This window comes from Peromyscus maniculatus, chromosome 5 (assembly GCF_049852395.1).
Source record: "Peromyscus maniculatus bairdii isolate BWxNUB_F1_BW_parent chromosome 5, HU_Pman_BW_mat_3.1, whole genome shotgun sequence".
In the NCBI taxonomy this organism is placed as follows: domain Eukaryota; kingdom Metazoa; phylum Chordata; class Mammalia; order Rodentia; family Cricetidae; genus Peromyscus; species Peromyscus maniculatus.
Window position 1 is genome coordinate 128,149,864 of NC_134856.1, and position 14,852 is coordinate 128,164,715.

A 14,852-nucleotide genomic window follows, 5' to 3' on the forward strand; every position below is an offset into this window, starting at 1 on the left:
GATCAAGAACTCAAATATATGAACCTATGGGGCCTTTCTTACTCAAACCAGCCCAGTATGTTGTATGTGCATGCATGTGGTCAGGGGGCTATAGAAGATGACATCAGCCATCTTCCTCCATCCTCTCCACCTTATTTCTTGAGACAGGGTCCATCACTGAACCTAGAACTCACCAAATCAGCAAGGCTGGCTGGCCATCGAGCCCAGTGATCCTCCTGCCTCCACCTCCCCTAGGCTGGGACTACAGACACATGCTACCTCACCTTTTTATGTGAGTGTTAAGGATCAAAATTAAGTTGACATGCAAATACAGTTTATTGACTGAGACACGTTCCCAGTCCCCTATTTATTTTTAAATACCTACATTTTATGTGGTAACAGCATGTAATGAACTTTTAATAAATAGTTGCTCAACTAATTAAATAAATGCATAATCATAGAACTCACTTGCAGATAACTGAGTAATTGCCAATTGTCGACAACCTAAATATCATTTCTGTGAATCTTATCTTTGTCTTGGAGAAAGAAAACCTTTGCCACACTTTATCTTCACTCCATAGGATTAACCTGAACTGAGTAACAATTGATCAGTGTCTTTCTGTTGGCACACTCTGGAGTCATTTCCTGTAACAAACTAAAGCAAAAGTTATGTGAGAGGAGCCCTCCACTGGGTCTCTCTCTAATGAGGATGGTGTGTAAGCAGACGTTCTGGTCTGTACTTGCCCCTCGTTCCCATGATAGTGCTGGAGATGCACAGCCCTTGCCCGCCTGTTATGAGATTAAACCCAGGGACTTAATCAACTCAGCTCCTGATCTCCGAACAAATCAGCCTAAGAAAGCCCAATGTGTAGGCAAAAGGACTCTCCAATGTCTGTTCTCTAGATGTTCCTGTAGTAATTTGGGGCACTTGTCTCAGCCCTCAACTGTCCACCCACAATGATGAAATACATCTTGTAAGTATTCTTTTAGCTATTTTTAGTCACGTCTTTTTTTTCTTTCTCAAAGTGTGATTCTGTGTGAGTGAGGGCAATGAGCAAAAACTACTTAAAAAATACATTTTTATTTTGTTTGAGTGTGTGCCTCTCTCTCTCTCTCTCTCTCTCTCTCTCTCTCTCTCTCTCTCTCTCTCTCTCTCTCTGTGTGTGTGTGTGTGTGTGTGTGTGTGTGTGTGTGTAGGAGAGGACAACTTGTGGGAGTCACATATTGCATCCTTCCATCCTGTGGACTGCAGGGATTGAATCCTGATCATCAGACTTGTGCGCAAACGCCTTTCCCAGCTGAGCCACGTCCTTGGCCTCACAAGCTGGGTCTCTCTTTCTACCTCTGTCTCTCTCCTTTTTATCCCCTTTTCTTTCTTCCCTTCCTTTCCCCATCTCTCTTTTCTTCTCATCTCCACTCTCTTCTCTTTCCTTCTTCTGTTCCTTCTTTCTCCTCCTGGCCCCCTCCTTCTCCTCACCTCCAGTTCTCCTTCTTTCCACTTCTTACCATAGAATGATAAGCAAGTGAAGCTCAGCAACCGTGGGACCCACAGCCCTCAGCTCCCCAGCCCCCACGACTGTGAGGAAGGAATCCCTGTCCTTCAGTAATTGCTCAGCCCCGGCTGTTCCTGTTCCAGTCGTGCAAAGCAGGCTGCAATGCTAATCTCAGCTTCTACTGTCAAAAAAACAGGCCGTGGCAAGAACCTCTGGCTGTGCATTTACACGTACCATACCGTTTTCTCAGCTCTGCCTCCTGACTGGTTGTGTTGTAGTTCATCTTTTCATGAATTACAAACCATAAATTAAAAATGTGTAACCACTGTTAGGAAAGAATTCAATATACATTTCTCTGTATGAGAGGTCTACACAGGCTAGTGGAAACCACAGCGCATTGTAACTCTTTAGTATATTCAGAGCAACCTCTCATTGAAAATGTCTAGGGGCCTTTTACACACAGAGTCCACGAAGCAGTCCCATTCATCCATCAAACTCAGCTGAATGCCCCATGAACCCTAAAACCGAGTTCCCAAGATAGTTGCTAGGGTGACAATCATAAACAAAACAGAAATTCCTTCCCTGGAGCAGGAATGTAGCTATGCAAAGAGAAAGTACAGTCATGAAGAAAACTCTGAAGGCAGTTAGCCTCAGAGAGATGAAACTGTGAGAGCTGATAAGATTTTCAACCTGAATCCAGCCTGGATCCCTCCACGGGACCTGAGCTGTCACCACTGACCTGGCATGGCTAGGAGCCGGTCGGCAAGGTGGGACCTGGAAGAGTTGTTTTCCAGCCTTTTTCCAAAGGCCAGGGTTCGCTGAAGTGGAGTAGAGGTAGGAAATCCCCTCTAATATTGATTTATGTTGTGTTTCTTTTTTGGGTGGGTGGGTGGGCTCTAGCTTTATGCCTGTTTGTTTTCTAACTTTATGCTACCTGTAGTTTGCTGATATTTTGAGTTTTTGTTTTTTGACAAGGTCTCACTACTTAGTCATAGCTGGCCTAGAACTTGCTGTGTAGACCAGGCTGGCCTTGAACTCACAGAGATCTGCCTGCCTCTCTCTTTGGAGTGCTGGGATTAAAGATGTGCATCACCCTGCCTGGTTTTGTTGGTATTCCCCAGACACTGTCATGGAATGTAATTCAGGTTGGGCATAAACCTTATAACTCTCCTGCCTCCGCTTTCTGAGTGCTGGAATTACAAGTGTGTGCCACCACATCTGAGTCAAATTTTATATTTTAAATGTACATGTGCTTTAGTTGTACAGTGACTGTGTGTGTGTGTGTTTGTGTGTGTGGTATGTGTGTATGTGTGTTTGTGTGTGTGTATGTGTGTGTGTATGAGTGTGTATGTGGTGTGTGTGTGTGTGTGTGTGTGTGTGTGTGTGTGTGTGATGGTTGTATGGTTCTCTGGAAGGGCTAAAGTTCACTGCAGTTGTTGCTGAGGGTCGAGACAAGGGTAGGAAGAAGCAGGTTGACACCAACACCACGGTGTGTTTCCAGTATTCCTTGGTATCTGTAGCTCTGTTTTATGTTTGTTATGTATCCCAGGCTGACTTTTAACTCTGTATCCCAGGCTGACCTTCTGCCTCAGTCTCTCAGATGCTGGATTACAGACATGTTCCATCAAGCCCCACCAGGTAAGGCTTCCCCGCCTTGCTTTCCAATGTCCTGTGACACCCCAGCCCATGCTGGTCCTGAGGATTCTCAATGAGCATTCCTTCTCTAGAAGGCAGGGAAGAGAAGGGGCCCTGGGAAGGGAGAGGCCTGAGGCAGGCCCTCTGTCTTTCATCCCACACAACAGCAGTGGAGACGAGCTGCCTGGGTTCCTATCACCACAACACACTGTGGGGAGTAGGCATGCTCTCAGCCCAGCCTGTAGCTAAGTCTGTTGCTGTTTCCTGTCCATCACATGGCCTTGAGCCTGTTCAGCTAAGTTCTGAGTGTGACCAGGGTGTTAGATCCAGGAGGAAGGACTTCTCTAACAGACAGCGTTCCCTCAGGGGCTGCCAGACACACTGCAGCCTGAAGCCGTCCTACCCATCCTTCTGTTTCTCTTATTCCTCAGATGTCCTACTTACACCGTGGCCGGATGACCCTCTCCTGACTGCTTCCTCTGCCTTTTCCTGAACGCGCACTTCCCCAGAAGATCTTTGCTTGTTGCGTTTACCCATTGTCCTGCCATGGCCAAGTGCCACGGGCAGCATAGCTTCGACAGAAAACCATTGTCTCATGGTTCTGGAGGCTGGACATCCCAGGTCAAGGTGTCGGATGTGTTAGTTTCCTGGATTGCAAATGGCCACCCTCTCCCAGTATGTTCTGTTGGTCTTTCCTCTGTGTGTCTGTATTTCCTCTTGGTGAAGGAAATTCGCCTTATTAGACGAGGGCATGCTCTAATGACCTCGTTTTAAGTCATTACAACTTTAAAGACTCTATTTCCAAAGAGACCAGGTTCTGAGGTATTAGGAATTCGGACTTCAGCATACTAACTTTGGACAAGCACAGCTCAGTACCCAACATCCATCTAGTTCTGTGGTGGCATTCCAACTTCAGGGGTCAGGTTAACCCAACAGGCACAATTAACAAGGAGCTCAGTGTGACCGGTGACTCAGTTGTCCCTATTCCAACTCAAAAGCCCTGTTACAAAAATAATAACAAATATACAGAAATGGAGGTTATGTTTGTGGTGTTGGAGATTGAACCCAGAGCCTTGCATATGCTAGGTGAGTGCTGAATCCCTGAGCTATATCCCCAGTGTGAAAAAAAAAAATGTTTTAAATATGAAATAAACCTCTAGTTTCTTGGGCAACCACTAATTCCCCTGACACCTACTGAAAGATACTGAAGCACAGACATCATAAGCAAAGCTGGACATAGTGGTGTATACCTCTCATCGTAGTACTTGGAAGGTGGATGCAGGAGGATCAGGAGTTCAAAACCAGCTTCAGCTATAGAGTGAGCTTGAAACCAGCCTGGGCTATATGAGACCTGCCTTAAAATTGTAACAGTGAAAATCAGTGTGCATCAAGAAAAGTAATGGCGTCCCAGTTAGTGCCTCCTTCATGTGGAACACATCGAGTGTGACTGGGGTGAGTGAGCCTCAGAAGTCCAACCCTGGATCCCACGGCCAGCATGAGTTTTGTCTTCCGCAAGCAAGATGGCAGACGAAACACTCTAAGGGCAGGTGTTGGCAAGAGCATGCGTGAAAACCAGACGCTAGCGGGGTTTGCTGGCTTTGTTATTTGTTGGCTGGCATCTGAATCATATTGGCAATGTCTTAGGCAGAGAAAGTTTTAATGACTAGGAAAATGCTTTGACTTGTACCCTTTTAGTTTTAATTTTCATCATTCACGGTCCGTGGAAAGTTCTAACAGCTTCCTTCTTCGTAGTTTCTGGGGGAGCTGGCAGTACACCAGACCAGCAACTATTTCAATGGAGAAAAATTTCTTCTCTCACTCAGCAAACACATTTTGTTACTTGGAGGAGTGCTTCCAGGAGCACTTGGTGGTGAGTGTTAATAAGACTCTTACAGCTGAGGGTCAACTCCTTATGAATATTTTTATCAGGCTAGCAGACGGTTCTGATAAAGACACTTGTGCTGCAGCCATGGTGACCTGAATTCTCCAGAACCCGATAAAAGGGGAGAACTGACTCCCAGAAGTTGTCCTCACTGATGCCCCAGGGGAACTTTGATGGGATCTGCTTTGGTTTGTTGTTGGGACCTTAGGGAGGAGGGCATGGATTTGATCAATAGGCTGGAACCAAAGGCCTCATGCACACTAAGTAAGAACAGCAGCACCATGCTACACTCCTCACTTCCTTCCTTTTCATGGTCGAATAGTATTCCTTTGCCTGTATATATCACATTTTATTTATCTAGTCATCTACAGATTGACATCTGGATATTTTACAGTTATTTGCTTGTAGTGAGCAAGTATCTTTCTGAGACACCGTATCTGTGTATGTGCCTAGAATGGTAATTATTAAGTACTTATGGAAATTCTACATTTAATCTTTTGAGGACTCACCAACTGTTTTATATAAGAGTATTTTACATTTCTATAAGTAATGTTTGAGGGTCTCCATTCTGAATTTTTCCATCAGTAATTTCTGTTTTGTTTAGTTTTACACCCATTATAATGGGTATGAAGTATCTCGTCATTTTGATTTGAATTTTCTTTCCTTTCCTAAGAATACTTTTATTTATTTATTTATTTATTTATTTATTTATTTATTTATTTATTTATTTATTTATTTATTTATGTTTGAGGCAGGGTCTGGTGTAGCCCAGGCTGGCCTCAGACTCTCCTTGTAGCTGAAAATGACTTGGTTTTTGCTCCTCCTGCCTCGTGTCTAGGGTGCCTCAATCAGAAGCACGCACCACCATGCTTGGTTCTACACAGTGCAAGGAACTGAACCCAGAGCCCTGTGTCTGCCTGGCAAGCACTCCACCCACTGAGATACCTCCCAGCCACTTGATTTGCATTTTCCTAATGACCATGTCTCTGATCTTTTTAGCATACACATGTGTACATGTTTGTGCAAATATACATGTGGGTGCAAATATAAATGCGTGTGTATGCACATGGAGGCCAGAGGTTGATGTGGGGTGTTTCCTCTGTCACTTTCCACCTTATTGTTTTTGAATCAGGGTCTTTCTCTGAACTGACAAGGCTTCCCGGTCACTAAGCTCCTGTAATCCTCCCATTGCTGTGTCACTGGGTCTGGAATTACAGGTCCACACTGCTAGACCCAGCTTTTCATGTGGGTGCTGGAGATTCGAGTCCTCGTGCCTATATAGCACGCATTTTATACACTGAGTGATCTCTCTGGCCCCTTAGCTTCATGTTAGTGAATGATATATCTTCTTTGGGAAAAACAAGTCCTTTGTGCATTTTTTAAAATGTATTACATCTTTTGGTATGTGTGTGTGGTTGCACATGCATCCATACCACACAGCACATGTGTGGAGGTCAAAGGGTAGGAGTCACCATTCTCCTGCCACTATGTGGGACCCAGGAATCGAATTCAGATGGTCAGGCTTAGCAACAGGCACCGTTACTAGATGACCCATCTCAACGGTCCCTGTCTTAGTCACTTTCCAGCTGCTCAGATGAGACATCATGACCAAGGCAACCTAGAGAAGAAAGAGTTGACTAGGGGATTACAGTTTTAGAGGGTCAGACCATGACCATCATGGTAGAGAGCGTGGTGGCAGACAGGCAGGCATGGCACTGGAGGAGTAGCTGGGAGCTGGAATCTGATCCGAGAGAGAGAGAGAGAGAGAGAGAGAGAGAGAGAGAGAGAGAGACAGAGACAGAGACAGAGAGACAGAGAGACAGAGAGAGACAGAGAGAGAGAGAGAAAGACTAGGAATGGCATGGGCTTTTGAAATTTTAAAGCTTACCCAGTGACACACCTCCTCTAACAAAGCCATGTCTCCTAATATTTTCATAAAGTCTACCATCTGGAGATCAAGTATTCAAATATATGAAACTATGAGGTCTATTGCTATTCAAACCACCACATCCCCTCCATGTTTTTTTTTTTTTTTAAAAAAATTGGTGTGATTTTTGTTGTTAAATTGTGAGTCTTAGTATGGTACAGCAAGCAAAACATTCATACATAATAACATAAACTAAAATAAATTTTAAAGAAGTATTTGTAAATTCTAGATACTGGACATTTCCCCAATGAATTTTCAAGTCATATGTATTGTATTCAATATATATTCATATATATTCAAGTCATATATTATCAAGTCATGTATTTGTATACACACACACACACACACACACACATATACTGTACTGTATGTTGTCTTTCCTCTTTATTGATAATGTTCATTGATACACAAAAATCCAACTTTATGAAGTCCAGTTTTCTATTTTTTGCCTTTGTTGATTGTGCTTTCCATGACATGGCTAAGAATCCAACTCCCAGCCCATGCTTTATATTGCAAGTCATATTTTTAGCTCTTGTAGTTAATTCTTTCTTCCTCATGGTGATCTGTTGGGGAATATTATTTAAGGTGTGTTACTTTTGTTTATGTTGCATTTGTTTAACTCTGTGAAGCTGTGCTACAGTGCTTGTCTAAAACATCTGATGGTCTAATTAAGAACTGACCAACAGTAAGGCAGGAGAGAAATATGTGGGGCTGTCAGGTAGAGAAAATAAATAGAAGGAGAAATCTGGAAAAAGGAGGAAGAAGGAGGAGCCAGAGAAGGAGGAGGACTTCAGGGGCCAGCCACCCAGCTACACTGCAAGCCACAGAGTAAGAGTAAGATTCACAGAAGTAAGAAAATGGGAAAAGCCCAGAGGCAAAAGGTAGATGGGATAATTTAAGCTAAGAAAAGCTGGCAAGGCTGGGTGGTGGTGGCACAAGTCTTTAATCCCAGCACTCGGGAGGCAGATCGAGGTGGATCTCTGTGAGTTTGAGGCCAACCTGGTCTACAGAGTAAGATCTAGGACAGGCACCAAAGCTACACGGAGAAACTGTCTCAAAAACAAAAACAAAACAAAACAAAAAAAAAAAAAAGAAAAGCTGGTAAGAAACTAAGCCAGGCTGAGGCTATGCATCCATAATTAAGAATAAGCCTCTGTGCATGATTGATTTGGGAGCTGGATGGTGGGCCCCGCAAAAGAGCAGAAATAAGCACAATAGGGGTCCAGCTCTGTTCTCTTGTATGTGGGTATCCAGTTGTCTCAGGAATGTTTGTGGAGCATTCTTCCCATTGTGTCATCCTGCAATCTATCTTAGTTAGGGGTTCTATTACTGTGAAGAGACACCATGACCACAGCAACTTTTATAAAGAAAACATTTAATTGGGTTAGCTTACAGTTTTAAAGGTTTAGTCCATTATCATCATTTGGGACATGGTAGTATGCAGGCACACATGGTGCTGGAGAAGGAGCTAAGAGCTCTGCATCTTGATCCACAGGCAGCAGAAGCAACTGTGTCCTCACTAGGCATAGCTTGAACATAAGAGAACTCAAAGCCTGCCTCTACAGTGACACACTTTCTCCAACAAGGTCACACCTACCCCAACAAGGCCACACCTCCTAATAGTGCCACTCCCTGTGAGCTTATGGGGGCCAATTACATCTAAACTCACTACAGAGCGGTTGGCCATAGATGTGAGGATTTGTTTCTCAGTTTACCCACTGTCTATATGCTTTTCCTGATACCAACGCCACACTGCTGTGAGTAGCACACTTTATAGTGTATCGCCGCCTGGTGGGCCAGCCTCCAGGTAACACAGGGCTCAAAAGGAATCCACAGCCTTGGCACATACTGGACTTTTCTATCTGAGGAGGTCAGGGGAAAAGACATTCACATGCTCTCTTGATGGTTTCCTTCTTAATTATCTGGTCTCTTCTTCTTCTTCTGTCCTCCTCTCCCCCTCTACAGCTTATATAACCCAATGAAATCTTTCAGGCAATACAAGGATCACAATGAGGTTACATTCCATTTTTTCAAGTAAATGATTGTGATGAATACAGGTAAAAACATGTTTTTCATCTCCCTTACATGATTAAAAACAGAGTCACCCCAATAACCTACATATAATACATCTAAGTAACTTGTTACAGATTAATAGAATCATAAGTAAGCAAGGAGCATTTTTTTTCTCAGCCAACTCTTTTGTTTGTAGGCTGCAAACTACAGTTACAAAGAAAGAATCAATCACTTAGTTATCTATCTTGAAAGGTAATCCTATAAGGAATTTTAAAGGAGTCACAAAACTAAACTTTTATACATAAAAACAGTCAGCTGGAACTTTGAATCTTCAGGGTACATATCCATTCATCAATAGTTTCTTATATCAGAGGACTGAGGTCAGAAACGGGTACAAGGAATTAATCATCACCTTTGATCATCAACCAGTCCAAGCAAGGAAAGTACATCAGCTAGCAACAATTGGGCTGTTCGGTATTTTTTACCCTAGCCTAATGAATCAGACAACTCAGCTATGTGTCCTTGTAAACTTTAGATTGTTTTCTGGGGTTATTTATTTTAAAACTATTAGAAAAGCATCTAGTCTAACCTGAAGTTACTTTGAAGCTTTGTTCCAGCTAATGGTGCACATCAAAACTCATAATGGCATCTTTTCAGCATTAAGAGAATTCGAGCCAGCCTGGTTCCTGGGGACCCAATTGTTCTTCTTAATCATTAACCTGAGCTGTGATCTAAAGTAGCTCCTTATATGAAACTTGTAGACCTTAGCTGTGAAACATCCTTGTATTTATTTTTTATTCATCAAAACTCTGTATAAGCTATCATTATTATTATCAATTAGACAGTCAATTTAGGAAGGAATCATCTTCATGACAATCTGCAGGTAAAAATGCCCAGTAGAAGGGGATGTTTCTATGTGATAAACATACTACATCACAGGCCATGAAGCTCTCCCCACACCCATTCACACCACGCCAGGTACCTGAGAAACATAGCAGAAGCAAACATGTAAAGGCACAGCAGAAGCAAAAGACATTCCGGGTCTATAGTCCCATGGCCTTGTCTAAATGAAATTCACCCATCACAGAGTTTCCTCCTGGTGGTCTGGCAGTCAGTCAGCTGAACTTTGAATCTTCGGGGTATATACCCATTCATCAATAGCTTCTTATATCAGAAGATTGAGGTCAAGGAATTAACCATCACCTGTGATCATCAACTGGACCTAACAAGGAAAGCATGTCAGCTGAACTTCAATTGCTACTTGCCGCTCCTCTGACATGGCCACTGCCAATGGGGAGTGTGACAGCAGATAGTGCATCGTCCAATTTTGTTTCTCTTTTCCAACTGTTGTCATGACACTTGAAGCCTCTGTACTTCCATGTGAAGTTGAGGATCAGACTTTCAGTTCTGGAAAATAAAAAAAGGTTGTAGGTGTTTTGATGGAGATTTTACAGACTCTTTTTATTCTTGTGTGTATGAAACTCAGTGGTTAAGAGCCCTTGTTGCTCTGGCAGAGGGCTTAACAAAAAGAATGTCAAGCCTACCCAAATCTACACAAAATGAATGAATAAACTACAAAAGGTCCATGCCTCAAAAATGCTTCCATTGAATTGTGGGAAGTCAGACAGTGAGCAAAACCATATTTATATAATATATCATATATATATATATTTATATAAGAATTACAAATCCAAAATGTTGTGACTTATCAGGCTCTTCAAGTATCAACATGACATCACAGTGATGATTTCACACCATGAAATTTTGTTTCATAAACAAAATTATCTTAAAATATTATATACAGTTAGTTACCTTTCAGTTCTGTGCATAAAACATGTCATCTATGGGTCATAGCCAAGATACCCAATTCTGCACATATAAATATTACAGACTTGAACCTGTAGCACTTCTGATTCTATGCACCTGGGTAACAGACAATCACATGTCAGCTTGTGACAAGTGCTGAGAATGAAGAAAATGAGGGGATATTGAGTGGCAGGAGTGAGCGGCTATTTTAAATAGAATGGTAGAGATGTCTTTTTCCAGATCAATAGTCTTATTTGAGCTGTATTGATGGTAAGGCACTGTGCTCGGTTCTAGATCATTCTCTATCTATTTCCAGCCCTCAAGGGATTTGGACTCTGTGGGTGTTACCTAAGATTCCTGGCCCTTGGCATATGCACACAGCATAATCCACTGCTTTGAATACTGTGTGCTATGTGCACTCCAGTGATCAGGTGATGCATGTGCCTTTAAGAAAGAAGAGTATCTGCCTGAGCCAGAATGCAATCATGTGGACCATATCAAAGCTCCAGGCTTATAAAAAGAGATTGGGAGCATGAGAAAGATTGAATGCCAGGAAGTTTCTTCACTGCTGGCTTTGAAGTTGGAGGTGGCCACAAGCCAAGGACCTGTAAGCAACTTCTCTAAGCAGTCTTCAGCCAACAGTCACCAGGAACACAGACACCTTGGTCCTCTGGCAAGCAGAAACCCAGCTCTTTTATGTCCACAGCCAACAACTTAAATGAGGTTGGAAGTGAAGCTTCCTTAGTTAAGCTCAGGCTTGAGTCAAGAATTCAGCCCAGATACTTCTTAATTTCAGCTTCATGGGGATGTAAGGAGAGAGGGCAGGCATACTATGCCTGGACTTTGAGCTGAGAGACAATAACCATGTGATTTTAAGCCATTGAATTTATGGTAATCTATGACGGGGCAATAGGATACTAATAGTGACCCTAGGAACTGGGGAGATGGCCAGGAAAATGCTGGCCATGCAAGCATGAAGACCTGAGTTTGACACCAAGAATCCTTGTAGAAAGGCCAGGAATGGTGGTATCTGTTTGTTAATCCCAGTGCTGCAGAGACAGAGACAGGCAGATCCCTTGTAGATCACTAGCCAACTAGTCGAGCCAACTCAGAAACTCTAGGTAAAAGTGAGAGAATCTGTCTTTAAAAAAAAAAAAAGGGACACCAGAGGTTGGCCTCTGACCCCCACATACACACACACACACACACACACACACACACACACACACGAACAAGCACCTCTATATATAAACATGAACACATGAACACATGCATACACACACACAGAGAGAGAGAGAGAGAGAGAGAGAGAGAGAGAGAGAGAGAGAAACAGACAGAGAGAGATTCTAATGATGGAAATGAATGAAAAATATATCATGTCTAGACTACAAAGGCTCACACAAGGCGTCAGGACAAGTGTTGCCTTTGAATGACAAAATGGTTGGCTAGCTGGCATGTGTGTAGGCTCTTAGATTTAAGTCATTTGAGCGTCCACACATTGTGTGTCCATTCACAGCTTTGTCGTCTGATCATTGCCTTACTGGGAACTCTTCAGAGGGTGCTCATGCCTTCGGGAGCCTTTCCAGCCTTGAACCGGATGTTCAGTCTCTCTCCTACCATCAGCACAACCTACTGAGCAAGTGTCTCCAGGCCAGACTGTTGCTAAGTGAGAACAGAGTCAGCCCCCGGGCTTCAGATGGTCTTTTGATCCATCGCTTCACACCAGCCTTGAGCCGACAGCACAGCAGAATTATCACAACTGAGATGAACTGTGAGACAGCAAACTTTTCAAGTCTGGTGGTCCTGGGCTGATGTTAAGATGATAAAATGAAGAGAGATTTCAGATGACTGTGATCACAGCATGTGACTTCTTTGCTGAAATGTTCAATGGCCTCCTGCTTCATGTTTTGAGTTGGATCCTGACACTGATCTGATATGGAGGGAGAAGGAATAGTGATAGGGAATAGTGATAGGAGTGTGCCTGTGTGGGTGCTGGGAACTGCTAGGTCCTCCAGAAGAGCAGCAGGCACACTTAACTATTGGACAATCTCTTGTCCCAAGGCCATAGCAACTAGAGAAGTACTTACCTAAGACAAAGGGGTCACAGGACACAGGTGCTATAACACTGTTGAGTCATGGACTTGATGCTCTTTAGAGCCACTCGCCTCTGGCATGACGATATAAACTAGTAAATGTCCCAATTTAAGCTAATTTGAGATGGATTTTCCCTTGCTTGTCAAGGAAAGTATCCCACTGGTACACTTGCCAGGAGTGGGGATTTTAGTCAGGGTGTCCTCGTCTTTGCTGTTTCAATAGAAGAAAAGAACCAAGGCCTTGCCTCGTCTAGACTGAATCCCTAGATACACATGTGATAATGTGCACCCCTACACTGCAGGACATTAAGGCTTCATTGGGAATCCAGGTGAGCCAGGAAGCTAGGGCAGTTGGGCAGACTGGGTGCCACCACAGCAGCACAGAGCTGGAGGGACTTTGAACTGAGAGGTAGTCTCTGCCTCACTGGCCTATCAGTCCAAGCTAGTCCTGAAATCTGGGTCGGTCACGGGTTCCGGATTCAACATAACATCCTGAACATCCTAAAAGAAGTTTAAGAGATATTCTAAGTCCAAACCCTGTGAGACTTTAGCTATTGAAGTTAATACCATGTTGTGATAGCTGATGTCAAACAGGTAACTTTCTTAAACCAATATCCAGCCAGGCAGCACCTACCCGGTTACACAGTGCTCAGTGCTCAGGTTCACAGGAGTGAACTGTGTTAGCTTCATCCTTCCTGGGAGAGAGCAGGGTGTTATCAGAGCAACCTTCAACTCGACTCTAGTTTCCTTCAGTTACACCTGAGAGGGGCATCCTGGGTAGGTAATGGGTACCACCACCTTTAGTGAGTCTTGAGGTAAGACTTGGTGAGGGTAAGACTCCATTGGCTGGGGGCAGTTCTCTTCCGGTAAGCCAAGGAGACAAAGGATGGGGACTGAGGCATCTCAGTGTAAAGCAAAATGTTTACAAATGGGCAATGGCATGGGCTGGTGCAGTGGCTGAGCAGTAAAGAGCACCCGCTGCTCCTGTAGAAGGCCTGAGGTGCATTTCCAGCACCCACATCAGGTGGCTCGGAGCTGCCTATAAATCCAGCTCCATGGGATCTGATGCCCTCTTCTGCACTCCATGGACACCTGCTCTAACACACACACACACACACACACACACACACACACACACACACACACACACACCTAAAAGTAAAATAAGTATATTTTAAACTGTGTAATGGCAAATGACCAGATGCTTAGTTAACAGGGCTGTGACAACACACAGCCACAGGTTGGCTTTGGTTCAATATCAACTACTGAAGGAGTGTGCATGTGTCAGGAGAACAGTGGAAGTGTCCTAAAACAACACTAACACCAGCCTTTCGGAATCTGTTTTGGGGTCTCTTCTCAAGACAGGATTGAAAATGGACATGACATTGATGGGTCCCTGTGAAGGTTTTCCAGATCTCCCCATGCCAGCTGATCTTTCATGGCCTTTAAATCATCTCACATGGCCTTTAAATCGCCTGCCGGGCTTTGACACCTACGTCCTTCATCAAGGTTCCTGAAATCCTGTCGAAGACAGACTTGCACAAAGTGCATCTTAGTTTTAGGATGAGGGGAAAAGCATCAGCAATTTGCCAAAAGGAAAAGAAGGCCCATGACAAAAATAAAAAATGTCAAACTGTTATTTGACTTCAACTGTTTGAGCACTGCTGTCAATTCCAGCGTCCTGTTGTTTGGAAGCATCAATGGGATCCCTGCAGCTAGGACTCTGGCCCTTGCAGGTTTTATATTTTATTTTTTTAAAGATTTATTTATTTTTGTGTTATGTGTATAAGTGTCTGTCTGCATGTAGATCTGCACTGTGTGCAGTACTTGCAGAGGCCAGAAGAAGGAATTGGATCCCTGGAACAGGGGGTGGGTAGTCTCCATGGGGGTTCTGGGAACTGAACCCAGGTCCTCTGCAAAGCAGCAAGTGCTCTTAACCTCTGAGCCATCTCTGCAACCCCCCACCCCCCATAGATTTTTAAATGTGAACACACTCCATCCATTGTGCAGAACATAGTCACAAT

The 14,852-nt window shown here is 43.6% G+C and overlaps 1 long non-coding RNA gene across 1 annotated transcript; it reads left to right on the top strand.

The window, feature by feature from the left end:
* Positions 1-1,448: 1,448 nt before the first annotated feature.
* LOC121829817 (uncharacterized) lies at positions 1,449-10,373 on the top strand. The gene is made up of 3 exons (XR_006072893.2): positions 1,449-2,306; positions 3,047-3,110; positions 3,539-10,373. It is a non-coding gene; the product is annotated as an uncharacterized LOC121829817 (long non-coding RNA).
* Positions 10,374-14,852: the final 4,479 nt, after the last annotated feature.